At 36.9% G+C, this 24,829-nt stretch overlaps 2 long non-coding RNA genes across 14 annotated transcripts in view; one reads left to right on the top strand and one right to left on the bottom strand.

Moving 5' to 3' along the window:
- Positions 1 to 19,795, top strand: part of LOC110261984 (uncharacterized) — a 229,611-nt gene extending 209,816 nt beyond the window's left edge. The window contains exons 4-6 of the long non-coding RNA XR_014813181.1: positions 11,583 to 11,634; positions 14,853 to 15,157; positions 19,449 to 19,795. This is a non-coding gene — a long non-coding RNA (uncharacterized LOC110261984). The remainder of the gene's footprint in view (positions 1 to 11,582; positions 11,635 to 14,852; positions 15,158 to 19,448) is intronic.
- LOC102158976 (uncharacterized) overlaps positions 1 to 24,829 on the bottom strand; it is a 928,007-nt gene that overhangs the window by 152,255 nt on the left and 750,923 nt on the right. The window contains exon 7 of one of the 13 annotated variants that reach the window (XR_014813174.1): positions 3,932 to 4,128. The exons of 11 other annotated variants lie outside the window; for them this stretch is intronic. This is a non-coding gene — a long non-coding RNA (uncharacterized LOC102158976). Of the gene's footprint in view, positions 1 to 314; positions 4,129 to 24,829 lie in introns of those variants that run through there. One more of the 13 variants, XR_014813173.1, reaches the window with a different exon arrangement.

The following is a 24,829-nucleotide window of genomic DNA, read 5'->3' as shown; positions in this document are numbered from 1 at the left end:
TACTGCTCATTTTTAAGGGATGCCATTTTAGGGAATGTGAAGAGCAGAATGAATTCCCTTGTTCTCTCAGCTTCTAACACAACAATCAGCACCATCTGTATTAAATGACTGTATTTGCCCAATGGAGCAATAGACTTTGTTATATTAGCCTTTGTGAGATAAATGACTTGTTAGAATTCTCCAGTTTAACTAACACAAAATTCCAACTCTCCTGCCAATCCTTAGACCTGGTTTGAGTGTTGACAGAATGTTCACTAAAATCACTGCAGAGACGGACACAGAACACCCAATCAATGGTTCTCTTCTTCTCTCGATTTTTCTTTCTTCTGTAATATATTCTTTTACTTTTGGGATGCCATTGGAAAAATGCCTTTCTAGTCTTCTCTTTTTCCTCCCCTAATAATATTAGTAAAGTGATGGAGGTATTTACAGAAGACTTTTTTATTGTGATTGCAGCCCTGGCATTTGGTTTACTTCACTACCCACGCTGCAGATATATGGGAATATGACTGCAAACAAGAGCGTATTCACTGCAGCAATCTCATAAGATAAATTTTAACATTATGTCCTCCTATGCAAAATGAGTGTATGTCATTTTTAGAAAAATTAGAATATATAATAAATAAAATACAGACCTAACCTCACTATCCAAATATAACCACTGATAATTCCATTAGCATTTCCTTCTGGATTCTTTAATCTGCAAACAGATCTAGAGATAGATAAATGCCTAGATATACAGAAATATCTACATATTTTATTTCTATCTATTTGTCAATATGTCTATATATTTCATATGTTTTATAATTTTAATTTCTACTTAATATTTTGAGCACTGTGAAAAAAAACTTTGACAGACTTATTATTGAAACGACATAGAACAATTTTGCTATTGGGTCTATACACATACTGTTGAGTCTACAAATGTGGAGATAAATTGCCTCAAGAGTAGAATCTAAACATAGAGTAGAGTCTAATATTTTTATGTAAGATTAAAAATAAAACATATTTACACCTATCTTTAATTTTTAGTCTTAAGAGTTAGACTATAAAATTATAGATCTATAAATAATGTTTACTAATGCTCTTAAAATGTCAAGATAAACCTATTTTTACTTAAAGAATCTTATAATTGTTTTGACATTTTAAGTTGTATTTAAACTTGAAGGTAAACATTTTATATTTCAGTTTTGAAATTAGATGTCTTTATTATAAGAATCTGACCCACAGGTATCTGCTGGTGGTTGTAATGTAACTTGGCTTTTGACTTAGTCTTTTTTGTGATTTTTTTTTCTATGACTCCTTTGTCTATAAGCTTTAGTGTTTTTAGGAATACATTCAATGTCAGAGAAAACAATTTTATCAGCCATGCATACTCTATTTTCAAATTTTTGATGTTTTTATTATTCAAGAAAGGATTGATGAAAACTTTACATTTAAATATTCATATATATCTGGTAATGCTTCTATGATTACACATTTTCTAGGACTCTAACTCTTTAAAATTATGTCTCCATGGTTTATTGAATCAGATCAAGCAAATGTTTTCCCAGGCTCTGGAAAAATTTCCTTCAGTGGTCTAGAATTCAGCAACCTGTCTGTTTAAATATTTCTAAATAGATTGCATTGTTCTGGTTACCGGTATTTATTGACTGAAAGATTGAATGGTTTGTTCATGTGGAGTCCAAACAAAATAAGTCATGACTTTTTATCAGGAAGATATTCATTGGATATATGTTTGCATATAAATGCAAGTTTTAATGCTTGAGGTATCTCTAGCAGAAATGTTAATCTGATTAATGGTGAAAATAGGAGTCCATTTATATGCTGTTTTGACTTAGGTCATTTGATTTCACAACCCATTGAAGTAAGCATAATTAGCATACTGAATATTATTATCCCTATTTTATAGATAATACAACGAAGGCATAAGTTAACTAAAATGTTCCAGTTTTCACAAACTGTCATTAGCGAACTAGAATTCAAAGGTAAACGTTCCCATTCCAAATACAGTGCTTTTTCCATTGTATGTTTGTTCCTCATTTACTGAGTGGCCAAACAACCATTTATTGAGCACCAACTATCTAATTGGTGTTGTACTATCTTCTGCTGGAAATACAGAGGTCAACAAAGCAGACCAATCCCTATAGTTGCCAAGCTTAGCATCTACTGGCTGGAGATAGCAGATACATCAGTTTCCTGAGAAACAAAGGTTTTTATGTCAGCCCCCAAACCCTTAGCATTTCTTCAGGAAAAACAGAATTCCGAGAGCCCTCAACTTAATGTTTAAATTTACTTACGTTCAAATACTCATACCTAATTTATTTTTGAGGCATTATATTTTTCTTTACCATGGTATCAGAAAGATCCACTTCCCCATTGTTACGGTCAAAGTGCAATCCATATTGTCTTCGACCTTCTGTAGTAGAGTTTTGAATCTTTTTATCTGCCTACCATGTCTGTCTGTGGCAATAGATATTTTCTAATCATTTCCAAGAGTGCAGGCTTTGACCAATAGAGTATGAATGTGTTTCTCCTTCCAATGTAGCCACCTAAGTACCTAATGGGCCCAAGTGTCCTTGCAAATAACACTTATACACTCCACACAAATAAAACAAACAAACAAAAAACATGGACACAGCCTGAAGGCCCTAGAGAGTAAATGAAAACAGTCAGCTTCTTTAGGGTAGTTGAAACTTGGAAAAAGGGAGGAGGAGCATGGGGTGTTTCCTTTTTTTTTTTTTTTTTTTTTTTTTTGTAGGTTTTAGCTTGAGGTTAGCACCACTTAGGATGACTAAGATTTGAAAGAAACCTCACAATCTTTGTGACCTGAAGACTAAGAAGATGGTATGGGGGGCAAGAGAGTCACTGGAGAGTGAAAGTAGAATCCTGAAAAGGAAAAAGGATACCCCATATTCTGCATATCAATTCTCCCTAGGTCTCTGGCTGCTTTGTAACTACCCATGCACAGACCAGATTCCAAGGAGCCCAGCTAAAGTTTGAACTGAAATGAGACTGGACCTACTGCCTCAGATGGAGTTTGCAGTTGGTTACCAACCAAATGTATTGCTTGCTGAGACAAAAGCATTGATACTTTTTGGAGGACAGTAATACCAAATTACTCTGTCTATGAAGAAATAGGAAAATGTAACCCAGCATCAAAAAAAAAAAAAAAAAAAGGACCAAGAACTGACATAACTGAGTTTTAATAATCAAATATAGATGATGAGTGAATGGGAGTTCACCTTCTTTCCCATTTGCTGTATTTGTAAATTTTCATATAAAAATATAAGAATGGAGTTCCCACTGTTACACAGTTTTGTCACAGCTATGGTGTAGGTCTTGGATTTGATCCCTGACCCCAGAGGTTCCACTGCCAAGGGTATGGACAAATGAAAAGAGAGAGCGAGAGAGAAACAAGTGAATAATGATTAGAGCCTTCTCTCTTGACCATCTCTCATTTCAACCTCACAACTCAAAGCTTCAGTTTCTTAACAAATTCAACTTTAAAGGTCTTACTGGCTGTCGTACTTCTTAATCTCTAGCACTTCATCTATTGTTTAGTCTATGGTCAGCACTCAGAAAATATTTTTACATACATTAAAAAGATGAGCAATAAAGTTAGGGTTTTTTGCACTTTCCTATAGTACACCAAATAGTTGTTTCAGTCACTATTTGTAAGTAAATATAGTTCTATGATTTTTTTTTCCTCCATGAATGATTTGCAAACATGACCAGTGGCACCAACCCCCCTAATTTTAACCAGATCCTATTTGCAGATGGCTCATTCCTTTCTGGCTAAAACACCACCTCGATGGTGTTTTAAAGCAAAGACCTAACTGACTTAAATTTCTGTTCCTCTCTCCACTTACCACCACACAAGTTACAAGAGTAAATGTGACATAAGCGTATGTCATTATGTGCACATTACCTTGTGAGCATAAACTTTGTGATGATTGATTTTAGATGTCAACTTGACTGAGCATGGGGTGCCCAGGTCCTTGGTCAAACCTTATTTTGGATGTCTGGGAAGGTGTTTCTGGATGACATTGATATTTAAATTAGTAGACTCAGGAAAGCCAATTGCACTCCTCAATGTGAGTGGGTCTTGTTCAATCTGTTGAAAGCCTAAATAGAACAAAAAGGCTGAATAAGGGAGAATTCACCCTCTCTGCCTGTTCTTGAATTAGGACTTCAGTCTCCTCTTGCCTTTAAACTTGGAATTGGACTGGAACTTATTCCATTGGCTCTTCTGGGTTTCCTGCTGGCTGAAGGATGGCAGGTCTTGGGATTTCTCAGCCTCCATAACTGTGTGAGCCAATTCCATATGATAAACCTCTATTTATATGTGTATATGTTTGTGTCTGTGTTTACGTGTATGTATATGTATATGCATCTCTGTCTCTATCTACATCTGTTTATATCTCCTATTGATTCTGTTTCTCTGGAGGATTCAGACTAATATAAGTTTAATCTTGTGTCAAGAGAAATACAGCTTGCATTGGTAAGATGGATAAGGGGTCACTTCAGAAATTTGTTTTCATAAAATAATTAGTTTAAACTTACTGGAGATTTTAACATTTAGCTGTGTATCACAAATGGTTATTCTCTCATAATTGAAAACTGAGTTTGTTTATGTGCCATCAGGAATTCATGAATTCTAATTTTCCAATTTCATTCTAATTTTCCAATTTCATTCTAATTTTCTTTGCAAAGGAGATAACTGGTGTAGATGACTTTTAGGCAGATAGGGACATGTTTTAGTTGGAAAGCGAGGTGGCAAGACCCCTTACATATACATCCTTGTGATAAAATAAGATCAGAACATGATAAAAGTTGTACCTAAGTTAAAAATTATTTCTTCAAATTGTTAACTCTCATTATTTTATTAACTTACTGTGAATTTTGTTTTTAACTTACAGTATGAATCTTCTAAAATCATCTCAACATTTTGAGACTTTGTGAGAGTCAACTTCAGAATTCAGCTAGACATCTATACATGCCCCCTCCTTTTTCTTTGTTTGTACAAAATGCAGTCTTATCTTATGTATAACGGAAAAAAAGATGGCATTCAATAAAAATAACACATTTCCATGTGTTCAAGAATCTTCACTAAAATAACACTTCTGTAACAAAAATCCAACTCCACCCTTAAGATAAATTAGAAAACATCTGAAGTCACCTAACAACTGTCATCTTTTCTTATTTGTGAGGTAACAAAGTGGAAGATTTTATATTCCAGTCTGCTAGAGAAGTAAAGATAATTATAGAAATGAAGGAACATGTGAAATATATCTTTCTTTTGCTTCCTTGAATTTTAATCCTGGGAATTTTTGTACTTAAAAAATTTAAATTTTCATATATTCTCATGTGTGTGAGAAAAACTCACCTCATCTCTAATAATAATTGCAGTACTTAGTATTTACAATTTATTGCTACAACAATTGGATTAGATAGAAAACACAGATATAATTATAAGGACACTGATCCTCAGAGAAATGATAAATAACAACAAAATGACTTATAAAATTCAGTCTAAGAATTAGAATCTAAACATATTATTATTATAATTAAATTTGGATTTGTTCTTACCCCCCAAATTTTTTTGAAGAGGGGAGAGGAGCTTATGAAGGTTAAAAAATTTGCATACTGAGACTAATAAAAAATTTAAATTGAGGTTATAATATTCTTAATTAACTAATTCAATGACTAACGCTTCCATTGAAATTAGATGGGTGTCATCTTTGTCATCAGACTTTCAAAAAAGCAAATTCATTAGTAATTAAACCATGACATGAAATTAATTTTGAATACCCTATGTCCTGCCTAAAAAGTGACTTCACCAGTAATAATTTAAATAAAATCCTTTTGTTTGTCATAATTGCTTTCAATAGGGCAACCTTGACTTCTTTTCCAATTTTGCAATGGGCAGTTTTCTTTGGTTAGTATTTAGGTGACTGGTTATAGCTTCATTTCTACCCAACAAAAGATTTTTCTTTAAGTGGCCCAAATATTATTGTGTGGGACTAGTTTATGAAGTATCTCCGTAGCTTCCATATGCAGAACTCATTAGTCAATTATCTAGCCCTAAAAGATGTTCTAAAGTTTTACAAAATAGCATATCATTGTATTGTATTGTATGGTATTGTATTGTATTTATTTTATTGTCTTTTTAAGGGCGCACCTATGGCATATGGAAGTCCCCAGGCTAGGGGTTGAATCAGAGCTGTAGCTGCCAGACTACACCACAGCCACAGCAATGCCAGATCAAAGTTGCATCTGTGATCTACACGGCAGCTCACTGGCCCCCAATCAGTGAGGCCAGGGTTCGAACCCATGTCTTCATGGATATTACTGGGGTTTTACTGCTGAGCCACAACAGGAACTCCTCAAGTTGAACTTTAAAATTCACATTATCTCTATTATGGAGCTGAAGGAAGAATATTGTTTGAAAGTCTATACCCTAACTCTACCATAAACGAGTGGGTAAAGACCTGCAGCAAATCACTTAACATCTCAGCTTCTACCCCCTGATATGCGGAATGATAACTTCCTCATTAGGTTACTATAAGGACGAATGTTGGAGCGTTCTCGTGTGTTGCTGTAGCTGATACATCACACCCTGACAGCTTCTTGCTTCCTCTGCTGACCTTCACTCTCACTATCTGCAAAAACCCAGCACATTAGTTAACTTACAGAATGATGAAGAACTATATGAATAAATTAAAACTTTCACTTCTTCTTTATAATCCCCAGTGGATTCTTAGCAGATGGTAGGCTTTTATATAGGATAAGATTTAAACACCTAAAAATAACTTAGGAGGTATCCAGCAAATCTAGCTAAACTTGAGAAAATGTGTGTATTTTTTTCTCGAAACGTCATGTATACATAGTTCAATTATAAAATATTTACGAATGTATTTCAAATATTTATCTTAACTACATATGCAAAGCAGTAAAGAATTGAAAAGTATTTAAATGGTCAGTTTTGGAGAAAAATAATAAATACAAGTTTCTTTCTGTATCTTAAGTAGCAGAATAAAACTAGCTGGAGGATCAATATTATTTTACTTAGAAGAAATCAATAATTTCTATATAGATTGAAATGTAGAAGGCCAAAATTTTTGGAAATGAAAAGACATATTAGCTGAAAGATGTGACACTGCAATTCAACAAAATGTTTTCAGGACAATAAATGCTTTTAGGACTTCTCAGACAGCATTGGCTTTTCCTAGTGTTCATATGATGTGGAATCCTCAGTAGATAGGACAGTCAGTTAACATAAGCTGCATTTGTCTTTGCTCCTCATTTCCCACAACTTCACCCTAAGAATGAGTGTTATTTGGCATGAGGCTTTTGATATAATTTACAGGAACACATGTGTTCCAGTCTAATTTAGGCAACTTTCTAGTCATAAGTCTCTCATCATTTTAAGGTCACTGTTTCTTTATTGGTAAAATGGAGATGATTGTAAGTGACTCTTCACTCTCAAAATTATGATGATAATGAAATTATGTGGCATGTATACATGTACTTGGTGAGCGGTGTTATTTTAACTATCTTGAACACTACAGAATCATCAAGACAAGAATTTGTAGAGAGGGTGCTCATTCCTTCCTCCAGTTGCCCCAGTGCCATTTCTCCCATTATAAACACTATATAATTTTTTTCTAGAGAAATAAGATATAGCTAAGTAATGGTAAATGCTTAATGAGAACTACCATATAGGATATTTTTCAACAGCATGACAACATGAATATGAGTTCAGACCTTCCCACAGCTAACCAAGATTCCTGGAGGGGCCCAGGGCCCATGAAGCAACTGTGCTGTCCAGGTTCCTGCTTCTATCTCTGCTGCTCTCCCACAAGTGCTCTGTGCTCTGCTTGTCCCCTCAAGACTTGTGCCCTTTCTTACCTCCTACCTTTACTCATATTGTTTGCTCTGCCTAAAACTGCCTGTTTTCCCTTGTGCTCCTAGTGAAACTCTACTCATCCTTCCAAACTTAGTTCATGTTTAGTTCATCCATCAACTCTTTCCCGACTTTCCCCTAGCACTTCCTTTCTGTGTCTATCATGAGTCTATCACAGCTGGTACTTATCATGTAGGTGGAACTACAGCTTTGCATTGTAGCTTTTACACTGAATTGAGAGGCTCCAGATAGCAGGGATAGCCTAGAAGTTAAGACCAAGGGTTCGGGCACTGCGATGCGTGGGTTAAAATCCTAGCGCCCTCCCGCTTACCAGCCATATGAACAAGGGAAGGTAAAGAAATCATTCATCTGTATCAGGGCAGATAATAATATGTACTTAGATGACTAGGATAAGTTAATGAATTAAATGAGTAAAACTCTTAGAACAATGCCTGGCACACATTCCGAACTCAATTAATGGTTGATATTATAATTATTCAATTCTTTTCAACCTACAAACAAACATTATGCCTGAAACACAGGCTTCTAATAATAATAATTTGAGCGAATAAATAATAAATAAGTAGAGGTGACTCTTAAAGTAAGCTGTTATTGTTGTACTTATAAAAAATGGTGAAATCTTTATTAAAACTAAAATTATTAAATATGTGAAAAACAATATCTTTTTTCATAGAATTTATGAATAAGGATAAATTAATTCTGCTTAAACATAAATTCTTTGATTGGGGCAATAAAGAAGAAAGCAATGTGAGAAAGAAAATAAATTTATTTAGCCTTCTAAAGGATTTAAAGATTCACATCAAAACCATAAAGAACCAAAAAACAAACAAATAATTAAGTTATGAGTTATCTTGTCATTCAGATTAATATTTGGTCATGTTTATTTTATATGAAAAAATAAATGAGTGAGTTATAGGCAAACATCTGAAAACACATGGGTAACACCCTGTTAGATCTTATCACACAATTAAAATTGTATCGCCAAAACATAAAATCACTAATACTGATAAATAAGCATTTCTAAGTACCAAGGAAAATATGAAATCTTAAATGATCCTAAGTTAATTGTCTAACTCCATAGTCAGAGAAATAAAGATGCCTCATACAATTTCCTCGAATAAATTGCAGCTAGGTAAATGAATAATGTAAAGGAAGAAATAAAAGAATTAGAGGAAAAAGAGAGATGAGTAATAATTTGATCATAGGGTGAAGAAGGTCTTTCTAGGCATGGTAGAGGAAAAAAAAATTCAAAAGACTGATAGATTAAAACATGAAAATTGAAAACACCTGTAATGATAATATATCCGGTGGTCAAGAGCACTGACTTTGAAAAAGGCACATCCAACAACCAGATTTAAAAAAAAAACCAGCTCTGCCATTTATTAAACATGACCTTGGGCAAGATACTTAACCTCTACATGCCTCAATTTTCCAATCTGTAATAATAATAGTTATTATTATTATTATGACTATTACACAGTAAGTACCATATCAGGTTTGGGGAGAATAAAGAAAGTAATAGTCATTAACCACTTAGCATAACAGTAAATGCAAATAGGAAAAAAGAGAGATACTTAGAACATATATGACATACAAAAATTTAACATCATTGATATAAACATATTTCCAGAGTTCTCTCGTAGCTCAGTGCGTTACGGATCCAGCTTGGAATGCTGTTGTGGAGCTGGTTTATTCCCTGGCCTGGGAACTTCCATGTGCCTCAGGAGTGGCCAAAAAAAACATTTACATGAAAGGGTGAATCAAGAAATGAAAGAATTTATAGCTGTCCATGTAATTCGCACCACAAAGAGTAGATGACAGAAGGAGAGCCAGAGATGGAGGTTCTCTCTCATTGTTAGGAAGTGGAGAGACTCTTGTTCTTTAATTATCCAAATGAACTACAAATTACTTTCGTGTTCCAGATTACAAAAGAACTAGAAATTGTTTCATTTATCCAATTTACAGAAGAAGAAGTGCCTCCAATGAGTGTGCTGACAAGTTTTGCAGTTTTGAGGGTCAATTGTCCCTTCAGTATATAAATTAAAGGGCTGATCCCCTGTCTTGCATGCCTTCAGGAAATCAAATACTTCAGAATATTTCTGAAGATTCCTAGAATGTTCTTACATGTCCTGGTTTTTGTTTATTACCTTTTGTCCTGAGACATTTTCTTGAAATATCTCTCACCACCCTGTAACTGCTTGTCCTTATCCTGCTTCAATCAATCCCAAGAAGACTAGAAGGGGGGTGGAGAATAAGACTGAAAAAATTAGTTGCCCAGCTTTTGATAAGGGTCTCAGGTTACTATGTTCATTAAAGAAACCACTCCCCCCATGAAATACACATGTAGGATGATAAAAAAATTTTATTTCTTAAAATGTTCTGCATTAAGCTATTTGTCGTCAATATGGTTTACCTATATGAATCTGAGGCAGAGTTTGGGGGACATATTTTAAAAGAAGACATAATGAGATTAGCCTACAATAATCCATACTACTATTTCAAACAGATTGCTAGCCCTTATTTGTCTCTGCTTCTGGCTTTTTTTATTTAAAAAAAAATTTTTTTTTATTGCTGTTGTCCCATGACCTTTAACTGGGAGACATATATAAAGATTGCATGCTAGTGTTTCAACTGATTCCTTTCATTGTTATTGGTAAGTTTTATACATAAGGTTCTTATTGTCCTTGCAGAAGGGAGAGGTAAAATCAATTTCCTCTTTAACATATTGATAAACAACTCCAGATATAAGAGGTAGGGAGGAGAAACTAGATTTACCTTTGCGTGACCTACATAGGAATGCTGGAAAAAATTAATTCCAGAATATTATGTCAACATTCCTTGAAGTTGTGGATATGATTTACATAGTAGGTCTTCCCCCTCTGCCCAGCTACTTTCATCTCAGATACTGTAAATTGCTTTCCTTCTCCCCCTCCGATGTGCGTGCTTGAGGTATTGTTGTGATAAATTATGGAGGTACAGAACTGAAAATGGTGTGTATATTGTCTAAGAAATTGAGCGCAGTCAGCCTTAAACGTGGTGGGTGATGTGCTAAAGCAGCTACCTCACCCTGGCCATGTCCCTTATGTCCTCAACGAACAGCTGCTTTTAACTTTGCCTTTTGCCCAGAGCACGAGAGTTGCTGGATTTATTGAATTAATAACCACTCCATTATGTGTGTTTTGTTTTCCTGTGACCGTGAAATCTGGCTGTAATGTTCGGAAAGTGTAAGACAGGTCTCCTTAACAAACAAGGCGGTATCTATTTGGGGGCTCATTATTTAATACTTAATCTTTGGGGTAGAAAATCATAGGGAAATCCCTTCAAATCTAGGCTAGAATGTTCCTAACACTATTGAGTTAAAAAGGCATTTTATGGGTTACATAGATAGATAGAAACTGGCTTTCACTATGATTTGTAGTCTGAAGCACAGCTACTGACGGCAATGTGTTTGTGATTGAATAAGGATTTTCTTTTTTTTTTTTTAACCGTATTTTTTTTTTTTCAGGGCCAAATGTTTCATGTGTGTGTGTGTGTGTCTGTGTGTGTGTGTGTCTGTGTGTGTGTATTTTTTTTTTCCCCCTAGATGAACATCTGAACACTTTCTGCAGGAAATGAGGGCAGATTCTAACACTATCTTCCTTTTACAACCTAGGTCATTTCCTGAAGAGTTCTGAATTCAGCACGAAAGGCAGGATTTGAGCAGGGTAGGAATCTGGCACATGTGGGAAAGGTTGTACTGGTGACCTTTAATTTTTTTGACCAAGAAGGTACAAGATAAGTCTTCTATCAAGAAGTTTCAGTCAGGGCCATTCTGATTAATGATGGTTTCCTTTCTTTCTTTCTTCCTTTCTTTCCTTTGGAAATACAGAAGGTAAATGAATACTCTTTTACCAGCTGTGTTTCAGCGCCTGATTATTTCCCAGTTGTCACTGCCAAGTGGCAGAAGTACTTGCCTTTTGAAGACCTATAAAATAATAGTTTTGAATTTTTTTTCTTATTTGTTTCTTAAAAGAAAAAAACAATACAGATAATCAAGATTATTGCCAGACAGGGCCTAAAAGATTACCTATTTCAAGCCTTCATTTTATATGTGGGGAAATTTGAGGCTCCAAAAAGAATTTCTGATTTGCTTAAGATAATACAAATGGTTGTAACACATTTCTAAGGAGTCTCAATGTAGAGTTTTATCTACCACAATACCAAAAGGAAAAGCCTATGTTTTTTTTTAAGAAATTGAATCTTCTCTTTATTTGTTTATGATGCAATTGTCTCAAACTGTAAATAAGACTTTCCATACATTCTCTTTTAACATCATATTTTATATATATATATATATATATATATATATATATATTGCTTTTCAAGGCTGCACCCACAGCATATGGAAGTTCCCAGGCTAGGGGCTGAATCAGAACTACATCTGCTGACCTACACCAGAGCCACAGCAATGCAGGATCCAAGGCGCATCTACGACCTACACCACCTCTCACGGGGCAAGGCTGGATCCCCGACCCACTGAGCAAGGCCAAGGATTGAACTTGCATTCTTATGGATCCTACTTGGGTTTGTTACCACTGAGCCACCACGTGAACTCCCTAAAATCATATTTCTTAAAGCTAGAACTCAAAGTCATGCTATATTAAAAGTGAACAGTGATAGCAAGGCTTTGCAAAAAAATTGATAAGACCCTGAATCATTTGGGTAAATTTTTATCTAGAATAGTATATGTTACTTTATTCTCTTTCTAAACCTGGGTAATATGAAATAATTAGTAAGTGACTATCATGAGCCAGACACTGTGCTAAGAGTTGCCAATCTAAACAACTCTCATAGCAGGTATTACTATGGGCATAGCAGTGCCCATTTTACAAATTAAAATAATGAAAATTCAAATTTTAGCAACATGCTCAAAGTGACCGCACTGAGATTCAAGTTCAAGTCTGTTTCAATTCAAAGCTCGGGTTCCTTCCATTTTATCATGTTACTTACATGTATGAAAAACATGTCTTAAATGACTTAGAACTCACACTCAACATAAGCAGTAAAGAAGAAAATCTGTTACATGTGCCTTTAAGATATAGTCAAAAGAAAAGCTAAATGGATATTCTCTCTTTTGCATGTGCCCACTTTCCCCAAACACAGAAACAGACACATAGCGCACAGCCATCCATACACAGTTGTTCAAGTTACTATGTGTAACCCACTGTTAAATGACTGAAAATTGCCCATATTATTAGTCAAAATTCAGAAATGGGTACTGCTTTTATTGTATAAGAATTTTTGATAATTTCTGGGACTATTTCAGCCACTGAAAATGTTTCAGAAACATATTTTTAAATCTAAACATGCATACTGTGAATTATAAAAAGTGGATCCATTTCACAAATATTTGCTGTCTTCCAGAATCAAAATATTTATTTGAGATGACACACAAAAAATATGAGAAAATCCAGATTTGGGAGTTTGTTTTGTTAATATGAAGGCTATTCATTGGATTAGACTGGCATTTGGGGTCGCAGCTTTTATGTCAAAGTTTAACATGAAAATGAAATAAATTATTTACAATGGGAAAGAGTTACATTTGGAAGAGTCTAGAAGGTATTTATAGACAGACTGACTATAAGTTTGCCTGGGACAGTGCTGGTTTATCTTGTCCTTCAGAAACTATAGTTCCCCCTCTTGTTCTCAGAGGTTCTGGTTTGGCTCATATTATGTGGATATCCTATCAAGAGAGCTGCATGGAATTGCATGTCCTGAAGAAAGATACACTGAATAGGTTATAAGACGTTTTCTCATCTCCAGATAGATTTTTTAAAGCATATTTTGTCATCCGTATATGTTAATATTTCCAATTATTAATAATCTTGAAGTTCTTCAGGTAATACTTTCCTTGTGTTCCAAAGAAATACTCTTGACTATTTATTCAAATAACTTTGCACTTACCCTGTACAAGTTGCCTGGCAAAAACAGAATGGTAACTGGGACATTAGGCTAAATTGGGTCCTGTCTTCAATACTATCTGAGAGGATGAAAAGAAAGGATCTAACGCATTGGCCCTGGTAGCAAAGAGATTTATTTGTTCACCTGCCTCTTATGGAACATGAGGCAAATCCTTCATCTGACACTTCACAGCAAAAGTTAGCCCTCCCTCCCCCCAAACAAAACAGCCATCTTTAAGCCATTTTACATTAGAAATATCTCAAAGGACTATGATGCACTTTTAAGATTAAGTTGATTAATTGTAGGAAAAAATGTGTTTTTCTACTATATGAGTAAGATGAAGCCCCTACTTATAGATTCATTTTTATCGAAACCAATCTCCAAATAAATGAGAAATGCTGACCGTGGGTAGCCTTGTTGTTGGCAGTGGCACTATAATTGGACATGCATTTTGATATCTGGCATCTAACCATAGTTTCTGAGGAGCTAACCTTTGTAGACATGGCACTGGGATTTTTACCAAGACTCCAGTGGTGGTTAGTAAGGCAACCTTGGATTAATACAATAACCAGAGCCAGCTCCCCGCTTCCTAATCCAGAGCCTAATCCCTTACTATTATTGGGCAGAGGAAATGATATGTTAGAAAGAGAACAAAGATTAGAATACCAAAACTTATGGACTAGGTGACCTGTTTATGAGAAACGTAAGTAAAAGTTTACTTTCTATTCAAACTCTCTATCCTTTGACTCCTACTAAGCGACACATAAACATTAACATGGGTGTTACTACCTTTAGAAACCCCTGTCATACATCTTCATAGCTTTAAATAGTGTATTTTCTTCATTAAATTGAGATATAAATAAATGAAATGTGCTAATTTCGGCAACTGGGCTTAGGCTTAACTCCAGGGATTTTATTTTTATTTAGGTATGGTATCAAATTAAATAAGCTCCTTGTTGAAACTCTTGAACTGCTTTTGTAGGCGTGCACACAACTGGATCAAGACCTGCTTTGGAAGCAATGCGCTGACCTGTGAGAGAGAATATAAATGTGTTTCTCCAAGAAGCTAGGTTCCGAAGAAGCCAAATCCTCAAATTTCATCTTGCAGATCTTTAATTGTGCTCTAAATAAATGGGCCGCTGTTCTAGTGTAGACATGAGTGAAATGGTCTCCATTTCTAAATCAACAGCCTGCCACCACCTTCTGCAGTGGCTGAATTTCCTGGGTGGTCTTTAAGAATTGCCCCAGGAGGTAGGCATGTCATAGTCTAATCCGGATGTTACAAAGGTATGTAAAATGGCATGTCTTGCAAGTTTAGTTTATGTGTTGTCTAGTCCTTCATGTGGCAATAGACATTCTTTTAAGCTTTTTAAGAACCTCTGTGGAATGGATGGGCTGGAAAGCTATTAATGTCGATTTTCTTAATAAAAGTGTTGAAATGAGACCTGGCGCTTGTGCTGCAATATGAAAATAGGTGCATGGGAACGAAGAAAGTTTTAAAGTTCAGGTTGGAACTGGAAATGTTCTATGCATGACTTTTATTCTGCCATAAATGTTTGTGTGTTTGTTTCTGCACCACACAACCACAGTGACTAAGTTTAAAATGAATTTGAATGTTTATCTTTCAAAAAGTAGGAGACAATAAAAGACTATTGGATACCTCCTGTCATCAGTTCTACAACATCAGCGATGCACTGAATACATGAAGTAGCGAGGGGCTCTTTCCATGGAGTGGAAGTGCTGAGAGGAGGTACCTCAGAGGTGGGGCGTTTGGGACCCAGAGAACCACTCCCAATATTGTCAACCAGTTTCCACTAAGGAAACTGACAGCACCAAGAAATGTACACCGGATGGGCCACCCCAGCACCTACCCTGCTAACAACCCTCAAGGGTTTGAGTTAGTCCAGTCAATCAAAGTGGTATCTCCCTGAAGAGATACCTGAAAGGGAAGCGGCCCAAACCAGGCATTCCAGTCCTTATGGGGCCACCTGGAATTGAAGGCTAAAGCGCTGGCTTTTACTTCAAATGCATGAGGAGCCTAACTGCTCAGCGTGACCTTTCACTCATTTTAGAGAATTAAGTAGAGCTTACCAAAGGGTAACCTTCTCTCTTTTTCATGCACCTGCACACACCCCAAATCAAGAGCGTGGAAACTAAATGATCCTTGAAAGCTGGGAGACAGCAATGACCTTTTGTAAGTAAGTCTTCCCAGAAAACATCTGGGAGGAAAGGTCCTGATGATATTAGCATCAATGTCAAAAGAGCTGATAATTTGAGAAAACATTTAAAGATGCAGAATCTACCTCGATGGAATCCCAAACCCCCAGGAAGGGAAGGACTTGCTGAAATTAAGTGAAAAATGAAATGTTTTCTTGCCTTGATCTACATGGCTGGAGTGAAAAACTCATGCCAAGTCATTATTTGAGGGTTACTAAGATGAATATTCTAATCATTTCATGATAACCAGCTATCGTCAAGGAGACATCCTGCGGAAGTATGCTGCTTACAATTATTCAAGGAAGAAACCCAGTGGAAATGGTTTTAATCCTTTCTAGGCAAATTAATATGGTGTGGATGTCCTGTGGCTACAGACACTCAGTTATCTTTCTTGTTGACACATTTAAGAAAATTCTGGCTGGGCACACATGATTTATTCTTTATATCTGGAGCCGGGCTGTAATCATTCACCCCATTTCAAGTCTAGTTTGGCAACTTTATCTCCCTCGCAGTTTGCATTTTTTTTTTGAAAGCGAAAAATATATTCTGCAGCTTTGGATGTGTTGATGGGTAGCACCGTAAAGACAGCCGCACGCAGCCTCTGGAGACGGGCTCAGTGGCTAAATGAAGACTTCTAGTGCTTTCTTGTTAGCCAAGACAGATCTACACCTCGATGAACCACAACTAGTCAATAGCAGAGGCTCTCAACGCGTGCGCTCAGAAGCCACAAATCAGTTTTCCCTGGGACTTAGTTATCGGCATATTGTGCCGTAGGCCACGTGCTGCTGCTGCTTGTCTGATTGTAATTTTTCCCCCAGTGAAGTTTTTAAAGTCGAAGGCTGAGACGGTAACCGAGCTCTCCTGGCAACAAGGCTGTCACTAGCCGTCCAGATACCTATTGCTTATCAAATGAATTGCTACTTTCATGGCCTCCGCCTCTCCCTCTTAAGGAGGTTCAAGGCTCGCGGGATTTCCCACTGTTAGGTTTGCCCCTTCCAAAATTTATTTCCACGTGTTTCCTTACTTGTGGCCAGCATTTAGATTCAAATGATATGTGCCTGAGTTGGCCCATTCCATTTTTGAGTCTCCATTCCTTTTGTCTGAAGTACTGCAGTAGCCCCCTTATTGGTCCCAACATAACTGGCCTCTTGGCTGTCTAATCCGCCTGTACCTTGCTTCAAGAGGCATCTTTCTAAAACACAAACGCAGTCTACAATACAAATATTTCTCTTTTTCAAATTCTCCATTGTCTCCCCACATTTTCCACTGAGGCCTCTGGAAAATCCCTTCATGTTAAAGCCTAGGATGCCCTAAAAACACCGTTTTATTAGGGAGAATTGCTTTCTTTGGACACCAAAACGTCCCCTGAAAGTACTCCAGGGCCTCTTTCTAAAATTATAGTTTGAATTTAGGCCCCAAAGCTATGTTTGAAATACCTGCTTTACTGGCTTGTGGTGCTGCTTTTAAAAGGATTAGTGGGTTATTTTTGTGAGGGATGCCCCAACTCTGGCCAGTGGGCCACCCCTGAAGTGCTCGAGGCAGACCAAGCCCTAAACACAAGTTCTCCCTCTCAGTGAAGAGGTTTCTCTCCCCCTGAAAGCGGGGCCTCTTCTCAAAGATTCCAATTCTACACGGTGCCCTTTAAGAAGAGGCCGCTGTTACTGCCACCTCACCCGCGCTGGGGTCAGTTCTCATCCTCCTCTGCTCCCCCGATGCTGAGTGAGGGTCTCAAGCCAACACTTTCTTCCATTTTTGCCAATGGGGTCATTCTTCTCCACCTGATACCACAGTGTAAAAGCACCACACCAAACTCTTGAGAGCAGTATCTGCAGAGCACGCATGGTAACCTGTTCTTCAACTGCCCACTTTCCCTCTCCTGCCCCAGGACACTCCAGCAATACGGAACTACTCCCAGTTCCCTGAGTGTCCACCTCTTTGAGCCCATGACTTTGCATCCTATGTGCTGTGGTTGCCTTTGCCTGGGTTCTTCTTTATCTGCCTGCTAAACTCTTACTCATTCTCTAAGTCTCAACTCAAACATCACCTCGTCTCTGACATTTACCAAGGCTAAAGGAAAAAAAATTTTTTTTTTTCTCTCTCTCTCTCTCTCTTTTTTTTTTAATGAGAGGGGCTTGAGCCTGTTTGGGGAAGAAGGCGGTGGAGTGGGAGAGATTGATAGGCTGGTGTAATTGATGGAGCCCAGGCCAGAAGGAGATGATAAAGAGTAAGATCAAAGAGCAGAAGGCAAGCATCGTATGCCTGCCCTCACACAGCCCCCTGGACTGTAACCTTTTGTTTGCTTGGAGCTCTTCCTGCTCCAGCACTGTTTCTTGCTGGGATCACTATACGAGCCTTCCAAGTGGTCTCCTCATTTCCACTCTTGCTCCACTTTAGGATAATCTCAACACAACAGCCAGGGTAAGTCAGACCCGGTTACTCTTCTGCTCAAAATCCCCTCCTCCCTTTCCACGTAAACACTAGTCAGCCACCAGCCTCCACGGTAGGCACTTAGCTCTCTTCCCTTCGAGGAGCATATCGCCTTTTAATACAATATTTATGTTACTTATTTATATTGTTCACTTAAACGCCCCACTCCAACAAGTGAGCTCCATGAAGGATGTTTTGTCTGCTTACTTTCCTGCTGTCTCACCTATACCTGGAACACACAGGAAGTCATCAATAAGTATCTATGGATTGAGGCAGTGCCATTTCCTGTGGATACTCACATAAAAACAGAGGAGCGATTGAAAAACTCATAGAACTTGTGTCATCCATGATTTTGGCCAAAGCCTTAGCTATCTCTAATAGAAGTCGCTTTCAATACCATTTCTTGACTACTAATAACCTGAGTAGATTTGGATTACTCCCCCATGACACGATGGCTTAGGTGAGAATAAGACATTAAAGTTTTCATGCTCACATATCTCCGTTGATTATTTCTTAGTTGTTTCTGTTTTTTTTAAACTAAGGATCCTTACTTAAATTTGCTGTTTCCCGAATACAGGGGTGGAATGATTTTAAAGTAGTGACTTTCTTACAAAACGTCACATCTAAACAATGATTCACTTGAGAGAAAATAAGCAAGTTGGCAAAAGGTGTAATTTACATTTGGATGACTAAAATAAGTGGAAGTGATTTTATACCCATTTGCATGTTTATGTTTGGATTGCTCTAGGTATAAACTGCCATCGTAATTTTTAATCAGAAAGTTGTCCCCAGTTAGCATTCAAATTTTTTTCTTTATGAACTGTGTTTTATGGAAACAGGTAATCCTAGCGGAAAGACTCATTTTTATTTTAAACTATGTAAAGGTGTATTTCTTAACTGAGTCTGTGACCAGTATCCAATTTTTATCTCTCAGGGCACACACACGCGAAGAGAATATTTTCATGCCGAAGGACAACTGCACTTTCTCTATCAGGAACACACAGGGGCGGCTGTTTGGGCTTTGAAGAGCATTATCAAGTCACACATTTCTCAATGCCAGTGGGCAAACAGGGGAAGAATGAAAGCCAGAGCCTGTAAAAGGAATCGCTGGACGGCTCGAGGAGTGTATAAAATATGCTCTAGAATTTTCAGCCTCCTGCAGTGCAAGTGATTAGCTAAAGAAACACTTTGAACCTGTTAGTTGTACATCTTTTAAACCATTTTAAATTATGGAAAAGACAGTGCTCAAGAAATTAATTAAAGTTTTGGACAATAATGCAATCAGGGATATCTGTGTTTGCAGTCTTTTCTCTCTGCTTGCATACATCTTTCTCTGTCAAGTACATCAAACAGCTAATTAGCCCCATTTTAAGAGCTTCACTGCTCACATCACTTAAAAGGATCTCCAGGCTGCCTTCTTAGAGAATTCACGCTTACTGTGCATTGGTTTCCTGAATGCTTCATAGACTTGGAAAGAATCTATTCCCACACATTGGAGGAACTTTAGAAGTAGATGGACTTTTTATTTCCACAAATCAATTTTGCTTGTTTTCTCACTCATGGTCAACATTTTATAAATACTCTTGTAAGGGTTGATAAACCTATTTCACCTGGTATGTGCTTGTTTTAGTTAAATACCCTTGGGTTTGCTGAAGACATCTGAAAAACATTAGAATGACTGCTTTTTATTAAGACATGTGGTACCAGAAAAAAATTACGAGAGACGAAACTGTTGCTTTCATTTAGGATAAAGCGTTACCATGACAAAAGTTGGGTGTTTCAAATACCCATTTTAGAAATAACTACAGGTCACATGATCTACAGATATCACATGTTAGCACATGTTAAAAGTTATAACCATAACTAGAGACAGAATTTCTGACTCACAGCTTCCATTAATCTGAACTATCACATGTCATCTCAAGTTGACTATAAAAATAACTCAAGACGCCAGAGTGCTTCAATTAACAGCTGAAATATTGTGATATTTTAACACAGGTGATATAAAGAATCAGAGCCACGAATAGATACGTGGCTATGAGTTATAGCTGTTTCCTTGCAGGTTTAACGTGGAGGGCAAATGCAGAGAACGCTTTCCCTACTCATAAGCCCATCAAGCGGGATACATGCGGTTGGTTGAGGGAGGAGTGGAGGTGGATTACACGTCTATGGTTTCTTGATCATCTAAAAATATGTATGAATATGACCTGAGGCAAGAAAGGTGGCAGGTAGTTCAAGAACACCCAAGATGTTTGAAAGAGAGACTCTGGTATCTTGAGCAGAACAAGGTACCCAGAGGAACCAAGTAAACCCTTGTAAAATAAGAACAACCGTATTAGGAGATATCCATGGTGAACTTGGTATGGTTTAAGCATGATTTTAGATGTTGTATTTACATCTTTTTTACAGTTTTATTGAAACAGAATTGACATACTGCACTGTATTAGGTTGAACGGTACAGCATGATGATTCAAAAATTCTAAATACATTAATTCATTGAATCTTTACAACCACCTTTTGAGGTCAGTACCATTATTATATATTATCATAAATTTACCTATGTAGACACTGAGCTGTAGAGAGTTTAAATAACTTGTTCAAGGTCACATATCCACTAAATGGTGGATTTAATTTTGACCCCAGGCAATTGGGCTCTGGAATGCTGCATTCCTAAAATCCTGAAGAAAGAATAAAAGGAAGAAATAAGATGGGGATGGGAAGAAGGGAGAGAAGAAAGATAGAGGCTAGGAAATAGCTATTTGTTTAGGTGACACCTAATACTACAATTTTAATGGAAGGTCAGAATGTTTAAGGAGTAAAGGAAGGAATGGTGGGAAGAAGATTTCCCTGAGGAGTATGATATTTGACCTATGCTTTTGAAGTGAATCATGCTGGATTTAAGACTTTTTTGCCTTAAAATTTCATTAAAACTTAACCCCTAACTAGTATTAATGCTTACTAAAGTATATTTTCAGACCAAGCAGAAAATGATTTCAACAAAAACAAATATTATGGTTTCAAAGGAGAGGGAATGAAAGCCAGGTTGATACATGAACTATCCAAATAAAGTGAAGAAAAATAAAAACACATGAACACTTAAAGTTTTACTCTTATTTTACTAGGAGCATGTTCCTAAGTCCCTATATTTCAAAATTATGCAGTCAAGACTTGAAGGTTGGCCTCATGCAGTGTGCCTGAGAAGACCAATAAATAAAAAGCCAACTTCAATGCTTAGCAATAACACAAAAACAAAATATTTGTAGGGTGGTAGTTTACAGAATGTGGACCTATGTTTTACTGTGTTCTCTTTGGCTAAATAAAGTTGTGAGAAACGAGTTTCCACTCCATCTGGTTTTAGTGCTCTGAACTGGAGGTGTCTGAGCCTTGGGATGTCTAAGCAATGCATAGTCAAATAAGGGATTTAGGGATAGTTTGGGCTAGAGGCTACATTAACTGTCATTTAATGCAACCATCTGACTTTACGTATTTATTTTCTAGGTAATTTAAAAAATTTTTAAAATTTTTAAATTAAATATGTTTATTCTACAATGTTATATTAGTTTCAGGTGTATAGCAAAGTGATTCAGTTATACATATACACATAGCTATTCTTTTTAAGGTTCTTTTCCATTATAGGTTATTACAAGATACCGAGTATAGCTCCTTGTACTATACAGTAGGTCCTTGTTGTTTATCTGTTTTATATATACTACCTGTATCTTCTGATTCCAAACTCCTAATTTATCCCTCCCCTAACCCCTTACACCTTTGGTAACCACAAGTTTGTTTTCTATGTCTGTGAATCTGTTTCTGTTTTATAAATAAATTTGTCTGTATCTCTTTTTCGGCCATCCCTGTGGCATGTGGAAGTTCCCACGTTAGGGATCAAACCCACACCGCAGCAGGGACCCTAGCCATAGCAGTGACAACACCAGATCCTTAACCCACTGAGCCACCCAGGCAATTGGGCTCTGGAATGCTGCATTCCTAAAATCCTGAAGAAAGAATAAAAGGAAGAAATAAGATGGGGATGGGAAGAAGGGAGAGAAGAAAGGAGGACCAGATAGAGGCTAGGAAATAGCTATTTGTTTAGGTGACACCTAATACTACAATTTTAATGGAAGGTCAGAATGTTTAAGGAGTAAAGGAAGGAATGGGAACTCCTGTATCTTTGTTTAGATTTCACATATAAGTGATATCATATGATATTTGTTTAGATTTCACATATAAGTGATATCATATGATATTTATTTTTGTTTAGATTTCACATATAAGTGATATCTTTGTTTAGATTTCACATATAAGTGATATCATATGATATTTATTTTTCTCTAACTTACTTCACTGAGTATGATAATTTCTAGGTCCATCCATGTTGCTGCAAATGGCATTATTTTGTTCTTTTTTCTGGCTGAGTAGTATTCCATTGCATATATGTACTACATCTTCTTTATCCATTTATATGTCAATGGACATTTAGGTTTCTTCCATGTCCTGGCTATTGTAAATAGTTATAAATATTGGGGTGCGTGTATCTATTCAAGTGAGACTTTGCTCCAGATATATGCCCAGGAGTTCAATTGCTGGATCTCTCTGTGTGTATTATGGATGTCAGATCTTGCGTTTCTTCCCAGTCTGGGACTGCATCTTCTGTTATCAATGCAATAGAAACTACTTAATTTGCACATCTGAAGGATTAAATAGATCTTAAATGGCTGTTTGATATTATGGTTAGCGAATATTTGCCAGCGAATAGAGTAAATCAGCTAAATATGTTTGTATTACAATTTATATAAAATGAACAGATATGAAACACATGCATACAGATGTTTATATTTACATAGGTTTGTATTTTTGCCTCACCTTTTTGGTGTCCATTATATTTTTGCTAGATTAAGTGCATCGATCTTGTTGGTGAGGGTCTTTTTGGAACATATTTATCTATGTTATTGCTATTGTCTAAAATGGCATTATATCTGCTGGGCACTGCTACAGATCACATTTAATTTCTGGATGTAGAGAGACCAACTTATTTGCCAGTATGTTTTTGGTAAAGTTTTTCAGCCAGTTTTCTTTCTCTGAGCCAGCTATATTTTTTTTCTCCTTTACAAAAGAACTTTACCAGATTTGGGGGTCTGTTGCCTCTAATGAGAGGGATTTTATAGGGCTCCACTTCTGCTTGGGAGAGGGGACAGCCGTGATGACTGTATTGCTGATCCCCGCTGAGCCTTTGGTTTGGTAACTGATTTCTGCTTCAACCCTGTGATCAAGCCCCCACCTTCAATCTGTTTCTCTTGATTCCCTTTCTTGTTCTCCCATGTTTGAGTCTATGCCTGGAATCCTCTCTAACCTTCAGCCCAGCTGATAAGATAGTCTCTCTGGGATAGTTCTTTGTCCTCACAATTCCTCTCCAAGGCTGGAATTTTGTTCCGAATCTCCAGTTGGAAACAGTGGCCACATATCTCCCCAAAGTTCTTCAATTTTTAACCAAATCTGGTTGGCTTTATTCCTGAACAGTTCAACATAGTATCATTATTGCGGTTTTACTCATCTAGTTTTCTAGTTATGGTTCCAACCTCCAATGATCAGGGACCCCCTATGTAAATATTTCTGGTGATAGAGCAGCTCCAAATTTTCTATTCCTACAGTATCCACTACCTTACTTGAGCTCCACACTATTACGCCGAGTGATGCCACTTCAGGTTTTCCCTGGTCCCTGCTACCTATCACTTATAACAGCCCTCTTACAAGTTGCTGCATCATTATCACGCACGTGATTCACAACAGTGGGTGCACCTACTTTCCAGTTTCTCAGTTTCAGCCTCTCCTGACTAGTCCCTCCATCGCATTGTGAACTAAATTCAAAGCTCCTATTCTGACATATTAATATTAGTATTCATTAACATCTTTGTCTATAACTATTTTGAACTAGGAACTATTCTAAGGGTATGCACGACAGCTATAGAAACTGCTAAAAAATTAGGGTCATATAAATTCTAACGAACCTGATTAAAGTAATTTTGATATAAATTTTACAAGATCTGGGGAGTTCCCGTTGTGGCTCAGTGGTAATGAACACCGACTAGAATCCATGAGGGCGTGCGTTCGATTCCTGGCCCCCACTCAGTGGGCTAAGGAACCAGGGTTGCCGTGAGCTGTGGTTTAGGTTACAGACGTGGCTCAGATATTATGTTGCTGTGGCTGTGGTGCAGGCTGGCAGCTGCAGCTCCGATTCCACCCTTAGCCTGAGAACTTCCATATACCACAGGTGGGGCCCTAAAAAGCAAAAAAAAAAAAAAAAAAAAAAAAAAAGAA

The sequence above is a fragment of the Sus scrofa genome, chromosome 8 (assembly GCF_054392235.1).
Source record: "Sus scrofa isolate SSC_HxYL_T2T_F1_AM1 chromosome 8, Sscrofa_HxYL_maternal_Yorkshire_Landrace_v2.0, whole genome shotgun sequence".
Classification (NCBI taxonomy): Eukaryota; Metazoa; Chordata; class Mammalia; order Artiodactyla; family Suidae; genus Sus; species Sus scrofa.
This window is presented reverse-complemented; position numbering and strand designations above follow the sequence as displayed.